At 35.0% G+C, this 16,318-nt stretch overlaps 1 long non-coding RNA gene across 1 annotated transcript; it reads left to right on the top strand.

Annotated features, from left to right (window-relative positions):
- The first annotated feature begins 601 nt into the window (after positions 1-601).
- LOC150101490 (uncharacterized) lies at positions 602-15,801 on the top strand. The gene is made up of 3 exons (XR_016549035.1): positions 602-678; positions 6,735-6,844; positions 15,722-15,801. It is a non-coding gene; the product is annotated as an uncharacterized LOC150101490 (long non-coding RNA).
- The last annotated feature ends 517 nt before the right edge of the window (positions 15,802-16,318 follow it).

Genomic DNA, 16,318 nt, shown 5'->3' on the forward strand with positions numbered 1-16,318 from the left:
AGTCGGACTGCCTTTATTAGGATACTGGCCCTTTCTAAAAAAGAATGATCACTTTCAATTTCTTAATATGGCTAAGAAATATGGCACAGTTTTCAGGTAAATTTATAATGATAGAAAATAGTAACGTATGTTTTTTAAATTTCTATTTCTTCTGTATATCTTTTAAATAAGAAGTGCTTTTTAAAGCCCTTTAAACCTCTTATTTAAACTTTTGTTTCCCTATAATTCTGATGGCATGTTTAACATTGTATTTCTTTCCACACGGCCAAGTACTAAATTTAGAAAAATCTTTTACTTTATTCATTCTTAAGAATAGTCTTTTGTTGTAACATGTATCATATCATAAGGTTTATTTTTCTTCTCTTTCTTTATTTACGCAATTATTTTTTTTCTGATTGTTGTGCATCTTTCGCTTGTGGAGAAAACGATTATATCCTTGGGTGTTTCTCTGATGTTCATCCAATTAAACTCTTTAAATTTAACGACTTAACAATATATTTTTTAATGTTATATTAATAATATTCCAATAAAATATTGTTTTAATTTTCAGTCTGTACATTGGAAATCGTCTTGTTGTAATAATTGGAGACTATAAAAGCTTAAAAGAAGCCTATAAAAACCCAGCAATTCTTAACAGACCAGATCCATTTCAGCTGCATCCATTTCCCGGAAAAGAAAGTAAGATGAATTAATTTTTCCTAACTTTAAATCATAGTTGTACCTAAATGGAATCTATTAAGTGATAAGGGTCATCATACCACCAAGAGAAATTTCTCTATCCATCGCTCTCTCTTCAAATGAACGTAATCAAGAATCCAGCAATGCTTCTCTTTATATATTAAGATGATCCAGTAATTAGACACTTTCACTCGATATTCACGCAGTTTGCATCTCTCGGATTGCATCGACAAATTTCTATAAAGAAAAACAGATTGCTAATGTTTAAAAACATTAACATTCTATTTTAATATAATATATACAGTATATATTATATATATTATATTATATATATTATATTTCCATATATATATATATATATATATATATATATATACATATATATATATGTATATATATATATATATGTATATATATATATATATATGTTAAAAATACCAAGCCATTTTATACCTGGGTTTACTCCATTTCCCAAGTAAGCAAACAGACAAACAACTCAAGTTTGCGCCTGCAAGTGATGCAAGTCTAGCTGATCCTACAGGTAGTAGTGCAAGACCAAGGCAACTCGTGGTAAAGCTCTGATCACTAATCTTAATATTTACCCTTAATGCCAAAACACATCTCCAAGAAAGGGATGCATGATGTTTTGTATTAAAGGCAAAAGGCCACTACCCAGACCGCTTTCCACCTTTATTGAAATCTCATCAGTGGGAGCTAGGCTAGAAATACCAAGATTTAGTAATACAGAGCTTATAAGTATTTTACCAGAACAAGTTGCCATAAGGTGTTTTAACCTTATTAACTAAAAATCTCTGGAGGAGATATAAATGTAGAAAGTAATATATATATATAGTTTAAACATCTATTAAAAATAGTTTAAGTTTCAACTAAAATTTGAATTATTGTTTCTAATTTTGTATTTTTCTCCCAAAATTCGGTAAAAGGGAAAAAAAAAAAAAATCTCTCCCTGCAGTAAATGCCTTTAGATAATCATAAATGTTTTTCTTAGCAGCCGTATTATGTAGTGATAGCATTCATCATTGTAAGAAATCGTTTATCGTTTTGTCAAAAAAAATATTATTAATAAAAGAGTTTTTATCTTGTTTAATCAAGAAGTCTTGATCATTGCTTTTTTAAAAGTAATCCCACATCTGTGGTGGCAAGTGGTTACCAGAAAGAAAGAGAACAGGTCCAGTTCTTTTTTTTTTATTTGAACAGCTGGAAGTTGTGGTCCTTGGATAAAAACGGATTGAGGAAGCTGTCAAACATGAAATGAATGGAGAGGAAGAGATGTCGAAGAAATGGTTTCAGGGAAAAATGTCAAACAGCAGACATAGATAGAATGAATTGGGGGGGGGAGAACGTATTTCGATTATCTTAATGTTGAACTGTGTGTTGAGGTTGACTAGTAGTTTCCGTATTTCAGATGCTTAGAGGAAAGTGGAGAAATGAGACGTGACCAGTTCGGAAGACCCCCCCCCACAACAGTATAATAAATGAAGAAATAAATAATAATAATAAATGAAATTAATCTTTTAACGCTTTTTATCCCCCCAAAGGGAGTAGTAGTAGCTAGTGCTCTTTGTGCCCTAATCCATGGAAATATTTATAGTAAAAGCATACGTAAAAAGCACAACATCTATAAGTGTGTGATTGTAGTGAGCTAGTAAGAGAAAGTCATCTATTAAGCATTATGCCTGTTCGGGATTTCATCATTCAGATGATATCAAGGAATGGTTATATTTTTAATATAACCATTCCCTCCTCACATGCACAGCCTTTTCTGTCTCCTAAAAACTAGTGTCCTCTTCCGTTCAAGATAATGCTTCTCATCTTTACAATTCCTAACACTATAAGAATTCCAAATCGGCCGAACCATAGAATACTGTTCTCACGTTAACAAGAGTGAATGATAACAGTATTCTGTGGTTCGGACGATTTGGAATTCATATAGTGGTAGGATTTTGAACTGTCCAGAACACATGTAATTAACAGTTGTTTTAGTTGTTCAGTAGTAGATCCAAAACAACTTACCCAACCAAAAGAGTCTTTCATTATCTTAAACGGAAGAGGACACTAGGTTTTTGGAGACAGAAAAGGCTGGGCATGTGAGGAGGGTTTGTTTTTCATTTTTAGGAATGGTTATACAAATAAAGTAGGCTTAGAAAATCTTGTTGAGATCTAGATATTCTTAAAGCTAGGGAAAAGAAAACTATCTTTACAAGAAATGCAAGACTCTTTTGGTTGGGTAAGTTGTTTTGGATCTACTGCTGAACAACTAAAACAACTGTTAATTGCATGTGTTCTGGACAGTTTACTTGTTTTACTGGTTGAAAAATCAGTTCCCGGAAGGGGACCCCCCCCGTATGAGACCGCCAAACCACCCTCATTTTTAAACTGTTGTTGTGGCATTTATATTCCTTAGGCAACTGCTCACCCAGTAAAGAGTAGCAGAATATTATAGTTTAAGTAACTGTATATGAAATATCTTACAATTTAGAATAATTTCACGCTAGGTGGTTTGTTAGATGATGATGATGATGATGATGATGATGAAGAAGAAGAATAGAGTACAGGATGCTGTCATAATTTGAAGTTGATGAGGTTATAATTTATGGATGTAAGAGCTTGGGTTAAAAACACAGAGCTCTGGATTATTCCTGCAATGCCAAGGTCACCGTGGCAGAAGTTTACCCAGCCCTCCCGCAATGCCAGAGACATTCACTTAACAGTAGCAATTCTGCGGGCTGATGGTTAGCATGTTGAAACAACCATAAACAAACGCATCAAGATTTCCAGACTGTGGGTGCCAAAATTTTTAACGCCCTGCAAAATAATTACCGAAAAGCTTTTTTTTTACTTCGTAAACTGTTTAAACACAAACAGTAACTCTTATGTAATATCTTGAATCGCAGACTAATTCATAGTGATTAAAAATATGTACAATGCACACGTTGCTAGTCACTTTGTAAAACATGTACAATGAACCAGTGTACACTTTTTAATTTCCATAAGGAAAAGACATACTTTCAGTTCCTTCTTTCTTTACAGTAGCTCTCCATCTCTCTCTTCGTCGTTGAGTCTAATGCATTCGAGCGACGAGTTTTTTAATAAGAGGATATCTTAAATCTTACGTCATGTGTTGAATTACATCCCTGTTCTGTGTTTATTTTTGTGTGGGAAGAAAAACCACCGGTGAAGTATGTAATTAGAAATATGAAGTCTGAAAGAATGCTGCTGGAATGAGCTAGGAAGAGAGGAAATAAGAATTCAGAATTTCTAAAGATTTGTTTAGAATAGTTCTCATATAAAATATGAGAACTATTCGAAGGCTGAATGGAGTTTTAAAAAGTTAGCAACTTGAAAGCCGAAAAATAATGTCTTGAAGGGAACAGTCGAGCCCTAAGTAGTATATGAGTTATGATTGGGACGTATTTTGCCCAGGAAAGACTAGAGAAAAATGTCAGTTGAACAAAAGTAAGCCGATTAGTATTAATATTATTATTGTTATTATCGCTGGAGGAAAATGTGTTTCTGTGGCATTTAAACGTTAATTAAGTTGTATTTATTTCGCTGAGAAACAAGTTTTGCTTCATGTTGAAGATTCTGAAGCAAAACCGTAGGTGCGTGCGTGTCTCAGGCACGCACCTATGCATGCACGCAATCAGTCACGCACGCTTGCAATCGCAGATGATGATTTTCTGTGATTTACTCTTTCCAGTGATCTCCTATGTTTCTATTGAAGGAAGGATAGGGTGGTACGTAAAAATGTGTAGGATCACACCATCAATTCCATTGCAATTAACTAGACGAAACTAAGATTTATGACACAACGAAGTGAATGCTTCTGTCACTCTTAATTAAATTTGAAGAAGAGTTTTACTATTTTAACTGATCAACTACAGTGCTCATAATAGGTGAAAAATTAACCATTGAATTGATTTGTAATTAGGACTTGTGAAAGTTCGATTCAAGGAAATAAACCTGCTTAATGGTTTATTTCCTTGAATCGAAATTTCCTTGATTTCGTATAATCCCCCTTACTATGTCGGACTCAACGAAATATTTTTATATTTTTATTGGCTTGAGGTTGATTTTAAGGCTTATGTGTTTAGATGGATGTCTCTAATAAACTTGTCATTCAATGTAGAATATAAATAAGCAATATTAAGAAGGAAAGCATTGGCTTTCCTTCTTAATAAATTTCTCATGCATAAAATATTTTATTTTTAACGCATCTGCTGTGTATATAAATTTCCTTCTTCATAATTTCCTCAATTATTTTATCTGAAGATTTTCTATGGGTATTAAAAATTCACTGTCATAAATGTAATCATGATTTATAGGCTGTTATTCTCTCTCCTCGTTTATTATGTTTATAAATGATTTTTCCTTCTAGCCAATTTTCATGTTTTAGAGAGATAGATAGATAGATAGATAGATAGATAGATAAATAGATAGATAGATAGATAGATAGATAGATAGAGAGAGAGAGAGAGAGAGAGTGTGTTTCGAAGAAAAAAAAAGTATCATATCATACTAAATACCTTTCCGAATCCAGTGTTCCCTAGCTGAATGATTTCATATATAGTTTGCTATTTGTTTAATTTTTTAGATGAAATGTATGGATTATCAGGTTACTATTAGATAAACTTTCAGCTAATATTTTATTAGTGTCACTGTAATTTGTTAATTATTAACATACATGTCATTCCATCTAAACGTGAATTTTTATATGCTGCGAAAATGGCTACTTTTTTATTGTATAATATGGCTCCGATGATGCATAAACACTGGGAAAACATTAGCCCTAAATTTTCATTATTCTTAATGCCGTAAGCGTTAATTAGCTTTATTTATACAGTATGTTTGAAAGACACAAAATCTAAAGACTTTATCGTGTATAATTTGTATTAATTATACCGATATTAATTATAATAGATATTATGTATATTAATTATAATCGATATAATTTATTAATTATGTCGAATTCGCTGTTATTTAAACAGTATTTAGTTAGATGATAGATATCGGTATACAGTTCCAGTAATCACTTTCCAAACCACCAAGGCTAGATCTAATAGGCTGTATATAGAACGGACCACATGTTAATAAACGTTTGATTCAAGTTTTATAAGCGCAAGTAATGATTCATAATCCTTCTTTACAATGATATGAAAATCCAGTTTTAGAGTTCCATTTTAGGCACTGCACATCGACTAAGACTTTAAACCGATTCGAATACAACCCCGAAATATAGTGAAGGTGTTGAGAATATTATCATATGCAAAGAGATGCTTCGATTATTCTTAATGAAAGAAATTCTTATAATTACGTCTATAAGATCAGTTAAGAAAATAACATATATTTTCAGTTTATCTCTCATTATTCGTATAAGAAATAAAACATGACATAAGTAATTCCATACAAGACAGTCTGCCCATCTATAGAACATTAAGATCATGATGGGAAAGAATTTCCTAATTTTGGTTCCAAAGAACCAAAATTAGGAAATTTACATCGGGCAGCCGCACATTCTGGTCTTTGGCAAAAGCAGTTCGCCATAACTTTTACCCAACATTGCATATCTCATGTAGTTTCAAAGGAACACAGTCCCTAACAAGAGTTAGGGATTGTATTCCTTAGGAACTAAAAGATGGGAGAATATTCCAGTGGGTTTCACCGACGATGGAAGCGATCTGCCATCTGCTGGTTTAGTTGGTATTTCTCCGAATTACTAATAATAGAAGTAGATGAAACATGCAATAAAAGATTATATTAGCTTAAAACACGCAGAATTTCCCAAGGTGTTGTTTTACAGATGCAAAAATAACGCTAATTTACTGTGATCACTAAAAACCATATGGCATCGCTATTATTACAGAATAATTTCAATTTTGATATCATTTCATAGAACTAAGGGAACGTATTGATCAAAACGAAAAGATAGGCATGTGCATTTCATAATATTAATTATTTGTTTTATTCTATTTATTAATACAATAAATTGCTTTTCATTTTAATGGATTCTTTAAAAAACGATTGTTTATTTATAGGTTTTGGTTCTGCAAATGGTAACGTATGGAAAGAACAGCGAAAATTTTGTGTTCAACATATTCTAAAGATTTCAGAAGTTCATAAAGGCGAACTGGATGAGCATATTCAGGTAATGTCTTCTAAATAACTATCACAAATAATTTTTATAGCATTGATTCATCAATTTTAATTTGTAATTGTTTTTAAACAATTTACATTGATAATTTACGTATTCATGAGAATTTTAATATCTTTTATCTTTGCATTATTTGATTGACTGCAATATTTCCTCTTACGGGGTTTATCGTTCTAATAAATTTCAACGCAATCGTTTATTAGCATTCTGAACATGAGTTTATGATCAGACAAGTAAGTAACGTTAGTGGGTCATTGTCAACAATGTAAACAACTGCGTACAGAGTACAACATTAATATATCTCCTCTACAAGTTTCATTAAAAGCAACGCCAAGAGAATGGTTTATGCTTCCGTATTAAGAGTATTGCACATCTCGTGTAGTTTAAATGTCTGCATGTGGAGGACATTATTGCTTTTAGATAATACTAATAATCTACATTTCTAGAGAGAAATTTAATTTGTGGTTTCTGATTTTCTTCCATTTAATTTGTGTGTTATTATTATATTCATACATTTTATATAAAAATGATTGCCGTCCATCTTTATTATATTGTTCACAACAACAGTCAGTACATAACCAAGAAGTTCGTCCGGATATGCTTAAAATAAAGACTCTTAATCGAAAAGTAATTATAAAATATGATATATAAAAAGCCAATATACGAAAAACTTCTGATAATATATCTTATTATTTTATTTTATTATTTATTTATTTTATTTATCTTATTATTTTACTAGGTAACTTGAGCTTCTGTAGCTCAATGGGTTTCGACGAAACCTTTTGGATGGGAAGACCTGTGTTCTAATCTTGTGTAGGACGTAGATCTTTTTCAGCGGAAGGCGAGTAAGCTGGTGTACTTTTTTGTGTTGGGCCCATATACGATAGGTTGATTGGTTAACCTATAGTACATTAGTATTTTGTATGGGAAGAGAATTGGGAAACAGGAACTTGGACACACGGGATTTGAAGGACTTGTGCCTTGTATTCCTTGGGAAACACATGAGAGGGAAGGTTCTTCTAGAATACAACAGCAGCAGTAGTAGGGATGGGGGGAGGAAGAGCAACTTGTTCTATGACCATGGAGTTTGACTGTAAAGGGATGTTGGGTGGTACTTTATATGTTTCAGTGGATTTGGTAGAGAGAAGGGGTTCATTGATAACAGTTCTGATGAATATTTACCATGGAAACATTTATAGAAGATGAATACTATTGATACCAGACGCCTATGAGAGAGTGGTTGGAGTGGTGTGGTCGTTAATTAGTCTACTTTCTCTCTTCTGTATTGCATCGAGTATTTTAGGGAGTTCTTATAGGGAATTCTCCAGATGTGTGACCAGTACTAGATGGATAGACGGATAGCTGTTTGGGAGTAAAGTAATGCCTTGAAGAAGAAGAGGAATCCTAAATGTTTGGATGCTGAGCCGGCACTGGATGCAATGCGTTTATGCTGCGAGAGTCTTGATGTCAAGGTAATTACAAGGAGAGAAATCTCCACTTGCCTAGGGAGTTTTTGGTGTTGTCAAAGGTAAGGCGGATAATAGGGTTTTCTTTTGTGGAAAATAAGGTCGAGCTCTGTTTTACAGCGGTTGAAATTGACATTGTTATCCGAGTCCCATTCAAGAATAGTTTAGCGATCAGAATTTAGGCTTGCAGAGGTTGTTATTCTTTGAGCTGTGGTAATTTGTTTGGTGCAAGGTTTGTCAAGCGAGAAGGCGTAATGTAGTGTATTGTCATGAGCAAAACTGCGTATTGGATTGGTAGACAACAGGAGCAGATCATTAACGTATAGAATAAACAATAGCGAACCATCAAACAAAACATGCAACGTGCGTCCAGTGAGAAAAACTGGCATACCCAGTTGCAGATGTCAAGGAACAGCCCGAATGATGGAAGCTTATTTAATAAGCCCTTGTGGCAGACGCCTTGGGGTTATCTAGTGCAACCATTTGAGATTCGCCAAATTTTCTATAGTGCTTATCCAGAGGAGTGTGACATAGGTGAAAAGATCCCCTATTGAACTGCAATAGTGGAATCCAATCCATACTGGCGGTCGTTTATTAGGTGAGTAGTTTCAAGATAAGATAAAAAAGTTGGCTGTTGATAATTTCTGTTCATTACTTTGGAGAGGACTGAGGTGAGAAAGATTGGGCGATAGTTTGTTGGCATACCCAGGGACGCTAACCTCTTGGGATCGGACGTGAGCCAATTTCCAATTTGTAAGGCAAATGCCTGTAGAATAAGGGAACATAAAGAGGCGACATATGGGAGTCAACACTGGAGCAAAGATCATCAGGACATTTGGAGGAATTGTAAAAATATAGGGGGGTTATTTCTCATATACTTCGTTGTTTGTTGTTTTCTATTATTATCCTGGGATGCTTTACTTATATATATATCCTGGTGATGCTGCGCTAGTGTAATATATCGTCACTTAATTTTATACGTTCCCCTTTTTATACTGTAGATTCCTACCTTCTGTATTCTATACTCCTTCTACCCGAGAGGAATGGAAATATTTATTTAGATTTATGACTGCGCCATCCATGGCCTCGATATGGTGCAAGAAATATAGTACTTCCAGTAGGTTATTAAATCTTTTACAACAAAATCTCTTTATCATCCCCAAGTTATCAATTTGTTTTGCAGTCCTGGCCCTTTTCTCACTTACTATTTATATCAACGTTTCACGCTTAGGTTCGGTTTTTATTTTTGAATCAGTGCATTGCAAAAGACAAGAAAATGAGAACAAACCATTATGTACTAATATATAAACAAAATTTAATTACTAATATCTAATAGTTACCATACAATACATGAATTCAAAACTTCATTCATACAAGAAATTCATTAATCTTGAATAATTACTCAAATGTAACACTTAGTGAACTCTCTTATTTTTTTCTCTAATTAAATCTTAGATAATGCATTCTATATCACAAATACTAAATATTATTCACACAGAACAAGAAATTTCTAGGTGCGCATTAACAATCGTAATTAGTCATGAACCATGCACTACACACATATTATATGACTCTTAGATTCTCATCTTACAGACTTAGTTAATTTACTGATAAAACATTGGCATATTTCATTCCCTTTGATTAAAACAGCTTTATCGTGTGATAATAAGCACACATAATTATTTACCACACATTAATCAAAGGTAATCTTAATTAGCCCAACCTTTCTTAGGGAAATTAACTATGCTGACGTTAAACTCAATAATAATTTTTCCACAAATCTACGAGCGTTTCATATACTTTAAACCACTATTTTTCTATATTAAATAGTTCAGAAGTTGCTTGAGGGGAATTTTCTTAAATCACAAACATAAAATAATTAACATTCAGACTCACGTGGATCTCTGACTGTCTTGCATATGCCTCCCCTCCTTGTTTCTTTTCCTTTTCTTTTCCAAGGTTTCTTCTCCGTTCCGTGTTTTCTTCTTTTCCTTGATGGGAGTCACAGGGCACTATTGAGGGATCTCGTCAGCCATCAGGATACTGGATAGGTTTCCTCCGGCGTCTTGAACTGACCGGCGAGGAACTGCGTAGGTTGGTGGGCATGCATGTACTCCAACAGAGCAGCAAGGCTTGAACCAATACGGCAAGAGATCCCCTTAGACTCTAACCTCCAGTTTATCCTTGGCTTCGGACTGGAAACTCCCTTCGTGGACGGACTCCCATCTCTCCCCACCGGAATTAATCGACACCTCTCCTTCTCGACCTCTTGTGGACAGATCATGCAAGATGAAAACAGGAAGCCCTTCTCAACAACATTCCAAGCCTTATAATCTCAATACCCCTGCACCTTGGGTTAAGTTTATTGGACCCCAAATGTCCCCGTACATGTCTTGCGCGTAGTTACGAGAACCCCCTACAACAGCACGTGACTGGCGGTTCTCGAACTTTCGCCGACAAATCCTATTCTTCCCCTTTGATGTCCTTAATCCGGCTACGTGGCCTACGGGACTTTTCAACTGATGGAGGCTGTCCCTTTTCAATACTGACCTTGAAGGTCACCTGCTACAGGACTCATAAATACGTTTCAAAAGGAACTGCCGACTTACAGACACTACCCTTGGTTTCAAACATCCTACTTCTGCTCTTAAACAATGAGCGATTTAATTCCCTTTGAGCTTATTCTGATCTTCATACAAAGTTTTAAACATACAAAAAATAGATACATTATATACAAGATTTTTAAGGTGTGTTCCTACAGTAAAAATCGATGTACTAGAGATTTTATTAATTTTCGTAGCATTGAGTTTTTACAGAATGTCCTCAGGATCCGTGGACGTTTTGCTATCTAATTTGGATAGGATTTTTCTGATCACTTTCTGGTGAAAGTTTAGAAGATGTATTGATTGTTTGGTGTTTTGAATGATTGCGGGATATTTACCAAAATCATCTATACATGCATTTGAGGAAAATTATGCTGTCAGGAGATTGGATTTCTCTGTAAGTGATGACGCAGTAGGCATATCTTGGTGCAATAGCGGTGAGAGTAGTGTTGGGCAAAAGTTGTGGCGAACTGCTTTGGCCAAAGAGCAGAATGCACGGCTGCCATTTGTGCACGATAGAAATTTCCTAATTTTGGTTCTTTGGAAATCGGTTTTTGATGCACTGATGGTTTTCTTGGAGCTCTTTCAGACTATGTTGTAAGCGATGAGAGAAGGTGGAGGTAGTGATGATAGCCAGTTGCGGTATTCTTGCTTCTTCATCTGTACAGCCTTCTTGCATCTTTTGGAGACCCAGGGGATGAGAATTTCAAGTGGAACGGGGAATATGCACTTCTATCCGAGAGGGGATTAGCTGAATGATGCGTTCAGTGCATATGCTTGTGTTGGAAGACAGACAGCATAATGCAACCATGTGAATGAAGCATCGCAATCTCAGAGGTCTTCCCTGCTTGGAATTCTTATAATGGTTGGTAATAGCTAGGTGGAATGTGCTCGGTGAGGGAAGAGATAAACACTAGGTTGTGGTTTGAGTTACTTAAAGGAGATACAACCTTCATAACAACCTTCCTACAATTTACCTAAGGTCATTTGTAATGTAGCACAAATGTTTCAGCATCTGTACCTGCTTTGTCTGTGCAGTTGGAGAAAGAGAGTCAGTTTATATTATGCACATTGAAATTGCCGAGGAAGATATCTCACTTCTAGGAAAGTTGGATTGATGGACATCGACTTTCTCCCAGAGGAAGTCAAAGAGCTCCGAGTAGTTGATGGCATCGGGAGAGCGATGCAGGCAGCAAAGGAATTTGACAGAGTGGAGAAAAGAGATTTTCAGTCAAAGTAGATCATGATTGGAGGATTCTAAATCGAATGTTCTCTAGCATGGTATGTCAGAGCGAACGTATGCAAAGGCGGCGCCTTTGAGCCCAAAGGACCCTTGGGGAAGATTAGATGGTTAGTATTCGAAGAGTCTGAAATTTCGGGAAAAAGCAGAACAGCTACCAGTCAGAGGCAGAAGTGGAAACTGTTAAGGTTGGAGCATAGATCACGTATAGTTGTAAAGTAGATCTGAAATTCTCCGTGGGATTTCTTCTTGACTAAGTGGGTCATACAGTCATTCTAGTTATCTGTCTTTTAGGAACAAGCTGGATAAGAGCTTGTTTCCATACTATTGGATATAAGATTAGTACCACAGCTTGTAAAGGCGTTAGAGGATAGTGATTCGTTTTGCTCTGTGGTGAGGTTGTTCGTCTAAACAAGAGTTGGAGGAAATGACTGATCCCAAGAGGTCTGTATTATCTTTAGGAGATGCTTTCATTGTTTCATGAGGTTGAGAGATAGACTGAAACACAGCGGGATAGAAATTTTGCACAACCTTGGCAATACACCAAAAGGTTGACTGTCATATGAACAGGAGAGACGGTTAGTGTAATATGGGTTTGATGATTACTTTTATTTGTTAGGAGCTTTATTATTACTATATTACTTTAGGTTTGATGATTACTTTTAGTTGTTAGGAGCTTTATTGTAATCTGAGCTAGAAGATAAAACTTTAATAAGCCATTAAGGGATTTGAATAAGGATCATGGATTTTTAGTGGAATGAGGAATAACAATTCCTTCCATCAAGAACAATTTCAGTTATTACCTCAGAAAAAGTGCTTTGTTAGGAGCTTTATTGTAATTTTATTTTCTTAAATTCTTAATTTTAGAAAATAAAACTTTAATAAGCCATTAAGGGATTTGAAAAAGGATTATGGATTTTTAATGGAATGAGGAATAAAAACTATTTCCATCAAGAACAATTTATTTCAGTTATTAGCTCAGAAAAAGTGCCTTGATCAAGAGAGTGGAAGGAAGCACTAATCGAAACATCAGAAAAGGGATAAAAATCCCAACGGCCATCGCAATTGGCACTGCTGAAGTACAATAGGATACGAAACTGAGCCTGGCCAGATGAATGAAGATTTCTAAGCAAAGAAGCATGGATAAAGTAATGGTGATCATTTCCACAATTGATAAGAGGGATAGCTAACGTTAGCGGTGTATTTGGAGAGACAGTTGGTGATGGAAAAGTTCTTTTTTTGGGGGAGAGGATAAATGATGATTATCTAGAATCGGAATTCTGATACGTAGGTAGGTTTACAGTTGCGCCAGATTATTACTAAATAAATATTAAGCTTCCTTTCCAGCTTTGTTTGCGAAGTTAGAGAATGTCTTCAAGATATAATCACTGATATAATCTTCCTTGAAAATATTCAAGGAAGATTATATCAGTGTTTGGGTGATTCCATTGTATATGACCATCGTTCAGAGTTAGATTATCAAAAATGCCCGTCTAATCATCAGAATTAGGAGAGATGTGGAGGCAACAATTGAAGGTAAGAAAACCTTGAGCCAAAGTAGATCATACAAAGAAGACTACAGGCCTGATAACCTTTGGCATAATATATCAGAACTGACAAATGCTCGTATGTCCACCCATTCGTTCGAATAATAATAATGAATTATTTTATTTTTCCAAGATTTGCTGAGTTGTAGTCTTAGAAGATTATATCTGATAAAGAGATAAAGGACAGATCAGGTATTTTATTTTTTTCTGCACAGAGATTGTTGTTTTATGGGAATTTTTGATATGTTTATTATTTATTTTGTTTGATTTATGTTTATTATACGATAATGCACGAGTGTGCATTATCATATTTTTGTTATATTTTGAGATGTTTTGTTGTTTTGTGGTGGATTCTTTTAAACAGTAATATTATAATATTTTACGGTCTTTTAATTTCGTGAAGTATTGAAAATAAAAACTGTATATGGAGAAGGGCTTGTGGACACAACTCCCACACAGAAATTGCCCAGATCAAAATTCAAGGATATCCTCTAAAGAGTAAGAAACAGCAAGATTATTCGCCAGCTGAACGATAAGCCATCCAAAATGGTTCAAAGAGATTTTCAAGTATCTTTTGAGGAAGCTGTCTTACGGAACCCCCAAAAATGAGAAAAGCTCTGGATCCCTATTTGAACAATCACATTGTGAAGAGGATGCTCAGAAAGGACACCGCCGGCAAAGAAAAAAGAGGAACCGAAACCGGGATCATACTCTAGGGAAAAGACATAGCAATAACCAATTTTTGTCTCCAATAATCACGCGGTAGTGCTTCGCCGGGTGAAGAAATTCATCTTCAGCGCCTACAGGTAATTCGTATAGCTGCCATTTTCTACAATTAGAGAAAGTACTACTTTAATGAGAAATACTCGCATACTTAATGTATTTTATTTTATCGTGTAGAGGCCTAATGAGAAAAACCTTCTTATATCGCAACCAAAGAAATACATTTTCAAAACAGACCCGCCACTACCTCCTCTTCAGTTAGATATAAGGGAATGGTATTTTGGGTTATAAATATTAATCAATATGCACATCGACTAATTCTGTAATATTATTAAAAACACTATACGGTCACCAACTATGTAGACATACCGGCCAATGAAATCAGTGGTTTCCGTATATGCGACTGTCATGCGACTGTCAATACCAATCCTCTTCAATTTCCTGAGCAGAGTTTGACGAGATGTGGATCGGGAACAGTCTTCATTAAATGCTTCGGCCAATTCCTGTGCACAGGAAGTATTGTTTGTCTGTGGAAGCCTCCTTCTCGACGGCGATCTCGTTCCTGATATATTCTCTAGGATCACAGTTACGCCTCGTCTTAGACAAGCAATGTGAGTTATTTTACCACTGATTAAACACCTGGAATATCTCCCCTTTTGAGAAACCAGTCAGGCCTGCTATGTTCGATAATCTTCAATAGTATTTTCAACGCTATAGACGATTACTGACCCGCAGCATTCTTAAATAGTAACGTAGAATACATGGTGAGCACGTGACCAAGTTCTTTGCATATACCCTGCGTAAGTGAAGTTTATGTACATCTGCATAAAAGTTTATGATCCAGTGTACGTGTACAATGAGCCAAGTAATCATGAACAGCTTGCTCCAAATTGATTTAAGATCCAGACTCCAATTTTTATTAAGCACCAGTCATTTTCGTCTTGAAAAAATAATAGAACAGCAACACAACTGATAGAAAGAATGAACACGAACAGTATTTAATTCAATCTCTATTCAGCAACAGGAGAGAGGGAATGGGAAAAAGAATACCGTTACAGTTTACTGATTTAAGATGGCCCATGTTAAAAAGAAAGAAAAATCATGCCTCAAAATTTGCTCATTTGCCCATTGAAAACTGAATAGAAAATAGAATACAATATAATTCCTTACATTCGAAGGAATTTACTGACACTGAACTAAGAAATAATTGCCTGACTCTGACAAATTAATTAAGCAAGAATTCAGATAAAATATATAAACAGTTAAGCTTACAATATCATTTCAACTTACAGGCAGAATTGTCCGATTTCCTTCCAGTTCTCCAGGAATACAAAGGACAACCATGTTATTTAAGGGATCACGTATTTTCCACCATGTTGCATATTTTAGTTCGGATAACTAGTGGACAAATGCTTGAATACATTCGAGAAAGGGAAGACAGATTTATCTACTTTATAAACAAGGGACAAGAAATGTTCAGGCATTTTGATTTGATTACATACTTTCCTTGGATGAGGCCTTTAATATACTTTTTGGCGAAGCGTTTTCCAAGGTTCAACGTCATTCAATTAGCGGAGGATAATATCAGGTGAGATACTTATTTTGCTATATTGATGATTCAAATGCAGTTATATAAGTGTGCAGTGAGTGCATATATTCATGTGTACAACTGTATGTGTACACATGAATATATGCATTCACCCACGGAATAGCACTACTGTCGATTTTTATTTTTTCATTTATTACTTTTAAAGACTTTTCTAATTATTTCCTGATTTCGCGTGATTCCACAGTATACTAAAGAGTCATGAACAGGACACTTTTTGATGCATAAACTGCATCAGATTCAAGTTAATATCTCGGCTGTGAGGATCACAAATGCGGGCAGT

Source organism: Typopeltis vanoorti, chromosome 11 (assembly GCF_054136105.1).
Source record: "Typopeltis vanoorti isolate ZY-2024b chromosome 11, IOZ_Tvanoo_1.0, whole genome shotgun sequence".
Taxonomy (NCBI): Eukaryota; Metazoa; Arthropoda; class Arachnida; order Uropygi; family Thelyphonidae; genus Typopeltis; species Typopeltis vanoorti.